This window comes from Acartia tonsa, chromosome 10, assembly GCF_053477335.1.
Source record: "Acartia tonsa isolate MP-2025a chromosome 10, ASM5347733v1, whole genome shotgun sequence".
NCBI classification, from domain to species: Eukaryota; Metazoa; Arthropoda; class Copepoda; order Calanoida; family Acartiidae; genus Acartia; species Acartia tonsa.
Genome location: NC_137269.1, coordinates 6,158,889 through 6,167,500, shown reverse-complemented (window position 1 = coordinate 6,167,500; position 8,612 = coordinate 6,158,889). Strand labels below are relative to the sequence as shown.

Here is an 8,612-nt window from a genome sequence, read left to right as displayed (position 1 = left end):
GGGATCGGAACGATCAACACAAAACACTATAAACTTTAAAGGATGCTAAATGCCAAACGGCTGACTGTACATGGATTGCCTTTCTTCTTAATGGCCAATCAAAATCTAGAATATCAATACACTGCACCGACTCCATTAATTCTTATCTTCAAAATTACAATAGTGGTGATATTCCACATTTAATAGCAGTGCCCAATGTTCTGAAGAATGGTTTTACCCCAAGAAAAATATTAATATCTTTAGCAGGACTCGAACCCGTAAAAGAGGAGAAAGCCCAATCTGTCCCGATTTTGTATCACTTTGAAAAGTGCGATTCCAATTACGTCATATACGTTTCAGGAAAGAAAAAGGGAAGGGGGGAAGAAAATCTCTTCAAAAGAGATGGGAGGAAAGATTTTCTTCCCCCCTTCCCTTTTTATATGACGTCACAGGAATCGCACTTTTCAAAAGTGATACAAAATCGGGACAGATATTGGGCTTTCTCGAAAAAGAGCAAACTTTACGCCGCGCTGTATTGTTGGAGGCCTGGGTAATAAAAAAAGTGTTCATGAATAGGAAGAATGAAATATTAGGTTGTTTTCAAGTTATCAACCATGAATCAAATTAGGGTTGGGCCGGATATCCGGTTATCCGGATATCCGACCATTTTCGATATCCGGCCGGTTACCAGATATTGAAAATATTCAGATAACAGATATACGGCTGATTTTTACTGCCGGATACCGGATATCCGGTATCCGGTATCCGGCCAAAAAAAGTATCCGGCCCAACCCTAAATCAAATAAAAAACATGAATGGGAGTAAAAACAAGGATATACATTTCTTCTGATGCTAAGCTTTATAATTTAGGCGGTTTCCTCATATAGCATTTGAAACACAAATGATTTTAAAGTTATTTTTTCGTATTTATTCAAAACCGATTAATATCTGGTGGATTAGAACCGATTCTCATCCATACGAAATATTTATGTCTAGCATGGCATTATATCCAGTTTTCTACGAATATAAAAATGTACAATCATAAGATTAAAACCAGTTTTTTTTAGTCTGGGGCTTAAAAACTGGTTTTAATCTTATAATTGTTCATTTTTATATCCGAGGAAGGCTGTTTATAATACGATGCGAGAAATAACTATTATTTTTCTCATTATCATCACTGTAAAGGGTGTACAAAAAATGCACCCTCTTTTAAACACAAATTATACTAATGGTAGAAAAATTCCACACATACCGTTAAAACGGCACTGAGCTCTAGTTTTTGGAAATATAAATACCATCTTTGTGCTGTTTGTGCTTTAATAGCTACGCTGAAAAGTGGGAGGAATGTTGTAAGGGGATTCAATTGTCAAGAAATAAGTTTGAGTGAAATTTTTAATAGAAAATAAAAAGACAATATAAAATAGTTAAATAAACTGATCTAAAAAGCACACAAAAATTTTCCTTACGATTCTATAAAAGTACATATATAGATATAGAGATTCAACACAAAAAATCTTTTACCTAAAATATAGGATATACAACTTTTATCCATTCAAAAATATACAATAAAGACTCATGCACAAAAGTTATACATGTGTAGATGGTAATGATAATCTGGTGTAAGGATAATCTGGTGTAAGATCCGATCCAAGTAATAATACATCCAATGCTTTACCATTATTATCACCACAGACATGACCATCTTCATGATGTTGCTTCAGAAGAGGATCCTCCAGTCCAAGGTACACCTGACAGCTTCCTATACAATCAAGAAATTGCAATAAGGAGAAAGCCTAAAATGTCACGTGTGACGTCATAAAAATTCATCTCTTTTTTGGTGGTTTCCTTTCCCACTTATCCTCTCCTCCTTTCTATTTAGAAGTATTTTTATGACGTCACACATGACATTTTTTTGTAAGATGAAGCAAAGTTTCTATATTAATTTACATTTGCCAGTTTGGAACATTAAATTGTCTATTAAGAATTTGGGGGGCCGTAATCTGTAAGAATAAAAAAAACATAGACAAGGAAAAGGCCTAGCCTTTTAGCATCCTGGGCCTAAATTAAGAAATCTGTTTGTCAAAATTACATAATAGTTATTTATCCATCGTATTTTAGACAGCTTTTCGCGGATATTGAAATAAAAAAATTAAGAATAAAGCCAGTTTTGTTAGCCTTGCGAGGGCCAAGGTCAAGAGTAACACAATTGGTATTAATTTTATCATTTTTACAATGTTATACATTTTTCAGTACGGCTGAGAACCTGTTTTACTCCAGCCATACTGGAATATATATAAAAATAATATACATAACAAAAATGGATCAAAATACAATTGCAGTACTATATAGTATGATGATTTCTGCAACAAACCTGTATTACAGAAGCATCCAGTCCGCACAACAATATTTTCTGTTTCAGCAACTCTGAAAATAGATTAAATCTATAAATATAGATGATTGAACAGATAACTTTTTTCGTCTGCTAGCAAGTTGCTTTCTGTTCTTTTGTAGCGACTTAGCTGTCATAATATTCCCGACGCTATTGATTGATTTTCAAAGACCCAATCGAAAATCGGCACAGGCACATGTAAATACGAAAAAATATAATATTATAGCTAAAAACTCTGAAAAACGGATGTAAAACAAACAGGACAAGCCAAACAATGTGACAAACTAAAATACCAACTGATAAAAATACAGAAAAACTATTTGGGTTTTCAGATCTTAAAAACCATAACAAAATATACTTTTACCTTTTAAAAGTTGAATATCCCAAAACTTTACCATCGCTGTTCAAAATATTAAAGTTAACAATTCCTCCTTGCTCACTCGAGTTCTCATACTGTGTAAGCAGAATATATTTTCTAATTTCAAAATTCTGTAAGCTTTGTCTGCTAAGAGGATAAAAAATTTAGCGTCATTCTGCGATTGTAACCACAATTTTTTGAATTCGCCAAAATAAGCAAATTTGGGTAGTTCCAGTACCCAAAGCCCCAGACAACCAAAATAATGAAACAATTGGTCCATCCCTATATTGCTGGTATTTAGGTCAGGCAGGCACGACTTTCAAGAAACAGCTTATAGTGCTTTAAAAATGACGTCATACTACCTTTTATTGGTCATTTGTACTGTATGACGTCATTTTTTTTACAGGCACTTAAAGCAGACACAGCAGCAGCCAGTGCAGCTAAGGCTGAAATTTTTGACCTGTAGCCGCAGCTTGTAATGTAACATAGAATACAATCAGCTGTGCGCGAAGCTTGCCAATCTAAGATTAGCCAAAGGATTCTCACTTCCAGTCTCAGTGAGACTCTGAATTCTAACTTTAGAGAATCAGGGCTACAAACAACAATAACAGAATTAAGATCAAATTTTATAAAATTAGAATACATTCCTTTGATGTAGAATAAAATCTTATAACTGAGCTACCATTCCAATGTACTAAAATAAATTGATAAATCAGATAATTTTTAAGTTAAAAACACAACTTTGTTTGAAACAATTTGTTACATAACTCTGACTATATTATTAAAAGCGAAGCTTTTCTATAATTAGGGTCGGTCCGTCCGTACGCCCGTTTTTCCGTCCGTACGTCCGTAACAAACGGATAGCTTTTTTCGTTAATTAAAACAGGTTAGAATTGTCCTATTGATTCCAAACTTTGCATGATGATTCCTGTAGTAGTTAGGTACAATTTTTAAAGCGTAGAAACTCTATAATCATTACAAGAATGTCTGTACGTCCATTTTAAACATGTTGATTTCTTTACTTTTTAACAACAAATTTTTATGTGATCTAATCATCCGATTGATCTAATTTTTAATATGATGATTCCTGGGACAACAAAGTATAATGTTATAAGCGAAGTAACCCTATAATCAAGTCCTAAAATGTAAGTATGTCCATAAACATTATCCTGTATCAAGCAGTTTTTCAACAAATTTACTCACAATTTTGCTTCGATTATATTCTGATTATTCAGTTCTGACACTATATAAGTGTTAATGTCCGTTTGTCCTACCGTTTAAGTGCTTTGCTTTCATGGATGTTGTCATCCTTGTTTAATCAAAATTACCTAAAGTTTTCAGTCGTTGAAACGTATATCTTGCCAGCTGAAAAGTATGCTCAGAAACTAATATAAAATTTCCTAAAATATATGTATGTAAAATCGTTTATTTTTCTTTTGCGAAATGTAAAAAAACGTATCTTAAAACAATAAAAATGTAATCAAATGTTTTTTTTCCGTTTCATCTTCTATGTTTAGTGTCAGGCTAATTTTGAAATGCCAACCCTAAAGTAGATTAGGTCAAGTATTACCAAGCATACAACCAAACCTTTGCCGGGAAGTCTTTGAATAATCTTTAGAGTATTTATATAGAGAGTTTAAATAGTAAAAACCCTAAACCGCCAGTTCTTGCTCAGCCCATTTTACAAATATCACAAATGTACCAACAAACAAAATTTGTATAAAAGTAACCTTGCTCAAGGATCTTAAGGGATAAGACATTTGCCTATAAATTGTTGTACATGCCCATTGCCCAAGATAATACACATAATTACAACTCTTTTAGGACACTCAACTTAATGAACCAACCATTCAAAATTAAATAAAAAAAGGCCCCAATGATGTCAAGCCAACGAATAAGAAAACGTTATTATAAAACTTTGGGGACTAGTGTAATACACAGCCCAAGTCACCTGTAATAGTTTGGAGTGTGTGTAATCCAATCTTTATTGCTTCAATTCCTAAATATTTTTAAAATAATAATAACGTTTCGAGTAACTTAGCTATTCTATGATGATGCCAAAACGTCCGTTTAGCCGTCAGTCAATAACAGAAAGAAAATGTACAATCATAAGATTAAAACAAGTTTTTTAGCCGGTAAAAACTGGTTTTAATCTTATAATTGTACATTATATATCCGCGGAAAGCTGTTTATAATACGATGCTAGAAATAACTATTCTTGTATTCATTTGAAACCGGTGGATTAAAACCGGTTCTTATCAATACGAAAAAACTATGTCGAGCATCGAATTATATCCAGTTTTCTACGAATATAAAAATGTTTATGTACAATCATAAGATTAAAACCCGTTTTTTTAGCCCGTGCCTTCGGCATCTCTGGGCTAAAAAAAAACTGGTTTTAATCATATTATTGTATATTTTATATCCGCGGAAATACTTTGCGAGATATAACTATTATATGTTTTACAATTGTTAGGACAAAACTTTGCTATTGCTTCTTTTTAATTTTAATTTTAACAAAATATGGCTCGAGAAGGTTTTTTAAAAATAAACTAGCGGTTTCGTCCCTAACCTCTAGGCCCTAGGGGCTTTGCCCTAAGAGTTTTTTCAACCTATTTTTGTGTTATTTAGTTTTTAAGAGAAAAAATGGGGGGGGGGATAGGGTGTCCCATCCCCCAAGAAAATAGCTTAAAACCATTACAGGACCAGTAGGTATATTCCTGAAGAGTAGAGCCCAATCGGTTTAGTGGTTACTGAGATCTTAAGCTTCAGACAGACAGACATCGTACTACTTTATATTATAGATAGTAAATGTTGGTAGGTTGTTATTGTAGTAATAAATTAAATGATTTCCTCAAATATTTATAAATCTAAAATAGTAAGAAATATCTTACCTAAAAAGTTGGGTGTTCCATCCTCGAAAAAATCCTCTACAAGAATTGTTTGATCAAAATCATTTATTTTATAGAGATGCTACGCTTATAACATCATGCCAACCAGTCTTAGGAATCACTATTTAAAAAAAATATAATTAATATGATAACTTAAACTATCTGTTCTAAACTAATTTTCTTATAACAATTATTAAACTGCCTAACTTATATGATTGATTATACCTAACAAGACAGGAATCTTCATTCAAGATTATAAAACAACATGACAATTTGAAAATGAAAAATGTCTCAATTATTTCTTAATATTTTGTAAGAAAAATGTATTTTTTTTCCATGGAAATGATCAAATTTCCTGTTTTTCTTCTCGGAACATGATGATTTTCACTTACTGGATATAAAACATATATTTTACTTTTGCAAAAAATGTGTCTTTTTTAAAAAGAAAGGAAAGAAAAACAACTTCATGTTTTAACTTTCTATTTTCTGGCGGTTATGCCCCTAGAGACCTCTACTTAAGGATAGGGGAAGCTGACCCTTAACGTTGAGTTTTATAAGGAAAACGTCTGCTGCCTCTAAAATTGAAAACATTTTTTTTTTGGGTTTAATTTGTTAAAAACTGCGAATTATTTTTTTAAAAACTCTCTAAGATGGGTGGGAGGGTGTGGATAACCACCTTTTTATCCTTCCCTGTACATCCTTGATTGGATAAAATAATCCTTGCATATTATTCCTTTCTGAAGTAAAATATTTACAATTTTGACATGAAAAATAAGCTATAAAAATTGGAAAGAATTTTAATGAATATAATAGATTTGAAATCTGCATAAAATTTTAAGGATTTTTTATAAAATTCGTTTTTTATATAATTCATTATTTAAAAGCGCAAATCCAATTTAAGTTAATAAATTTTGATCAATAGGATAGGTGGATTGGAAACTACCTGCGCTCTAATTGGTTGAATGGTGTACGCCACTTAGGCTTCTCCAATCAGGGCGCAGATAGTTTTCAATCCACCAATCACAGATGTCAAAATTATTTAACTTAATTTGCATTTGCGCTTATAGATAAAGAATTATACAAAAACGAATTTTATAAAAATTCCTTAAAATTTTATGCAGATTTCAAATCTATTATATTCATTAAAATTCTTTCCAATTTTTATAGCTTAATGAAAAAGTTATTTGACTTGTTTTACCACCGGATCTGGCCTAATGGAATTAGTTAGACAAGAAAAAAGGAAATGTATAGTTAATTTTTTGTCAGGTATAAGGTATAACCAACAAGCGAAAAAAATCTAAAATAATATTTGGGGGGCAAATGGAGAGATCGTCAATTTTACGATGTGTTGCCACCCAACGACAGCTGAAAAACACGTATAGGTTTCATGATTTTTTTATGAATTAATTTTGTTATTGGTATAAGCTGATATTTTGTAGCGAATCTTTCCTATCATTTGTTTGTCCGTTCGTCCTTCAGTACGTCTGTCAATCAAAGCGCTATGGGGAAAACTTGAATGCAATCAAAGATAGACAGCTGACATTTGGAGTCCAACTTAATTGGTTATTGGGTCTAAACCCAATGAACATCTTCTCAATAACTCACTCTGTCTGTCTGTCTGTTACTTGTGTTTGTTATACTGCAAAATTTCTTAGATTACTGAGCTTTTATAATTATGTATGTTCTCATCAGGGAGTAAGGGTGGGGACAATGGGTAATTTATACAATTTAATAGTTTTTGCTGAAAAGCAATGAAAACCATATTTATTTAGAAAATTTGACCAAAATTGTAAAGGGATCATGGTAATATAATTGTTTCGGAACGCAATGCCTAGCCGTTCTCGAAATCTTATCTCGAAGCCTCCCGAATGACCAACATAGTGAAGTTTACGAATGTGTATTTATTACCATGAAAACAGTAAGTCTAAAACAAAAATATAAGAATTAATTACATAAAATTAATTGTTATTATTTTTTAGCATCAAGGTTGCGTGATTTTAATTTAATAAAAAATATGAATTTTCTAAAAAACTTAAAATTGGCACGAATCATATTAAATCGCATCAGAAATTGATAATTTTAGAATAAAATAATCAACATTATAAAAGTAAATATTCGTATATCAAAACTTAGCAGTCAAATGGTCTATTTGTTGAAAAATTAATGATTTAAATTTCTTCATAAAATTGTACCATTCTACGCTTATTTTCAAGAATTAAAAGATAAATTCTTACCACATATGATGTCAAACTAAGCAGGAAGGCTTATTTGAGATCTTCCACATATCAGAGCGCATGTATATCCAAGCAATACATTATTTTCATTCACGTAGCTCCTCACATGGGAAATATCAAAGGAAAAGTGCGCGTCTCTTTTGTTTGTTTACAAGCCACGCGCGGAGATAGTTAGGAATGCCACGTAACACACTCATTCTCTGGGGAATTCTGGTGTAAGGAAAAAAGGGATGAATGGGTTCGAACTTGCCGGGGAATACAAGAAATACATACCGACACAATAATTTAGAACAAAATTAGTTCTAAGAAAAAAATCATTTACTTGCCACCTAAATTCAAGGGGTTCTTAGATTGTTTAATACATAAATATCACAGTAGAGTTTCTATACATGAAAAGACATTTTCTTGTGAAAAAATATTTTTTAAAACCAGCCATCAATGACAAATTTTTCTGTCTGCTAAATATTCAAAACTAACTCTGCTAGTTAGCTAGTTAGTTAGAGCATTGATGCGCTAGTACCCAAAGTCAGTCAGAACCTTCTGAATTCGTGCACATTTCTTTTAAGCCAATACCCAAAGTCTGAGACTTTTAAAAATTGAATATTGGACCCCCCCCCCCTTACTTCTAAGGGTTCTCTTCCTTGTTGTCATTATTCGCCACTTCTCATATTAAGAGAAGCTAGAATGGGAATGCCTTGAGTACTATGCAGGCGCAGATTTTATAGGCTGCTTGATAATTGTTTTAATACATTCCAGACATT

The 8,612-nt window shown here is 32.2% G+C and overlaps 1 protein-coding gene across 1 annotated transcript in view; it reads right to left on the bottom strand.

The window, feature by feature from the left end:
* mal (molybdenum cofactor sulfurase) overlaps positions 1 to 2,883 on the bottom strand; it is a 36,727-nt gene extending 33,844 nt beyond the window's left edge. The window contains exons 1-3 of the mRNA XM_080174904.1: positions 2,733 to 2,883; positions 2,351 to 2,403; positions 1,655 to 1,738 (exon numbers count right to left, since the gene is read on the bottom strand). The gene's annotated coding sequence lies outside the window, so the exon portion shown is untranslated. The remainder of the gene's footprint in view (positions 1 to 1,654; positions 1,739 to 2,350; positions 2,404 to 2,732) is intronic.
* Positions 2,884 to 8,612: the final 5,729 nt, after the last annotated feature.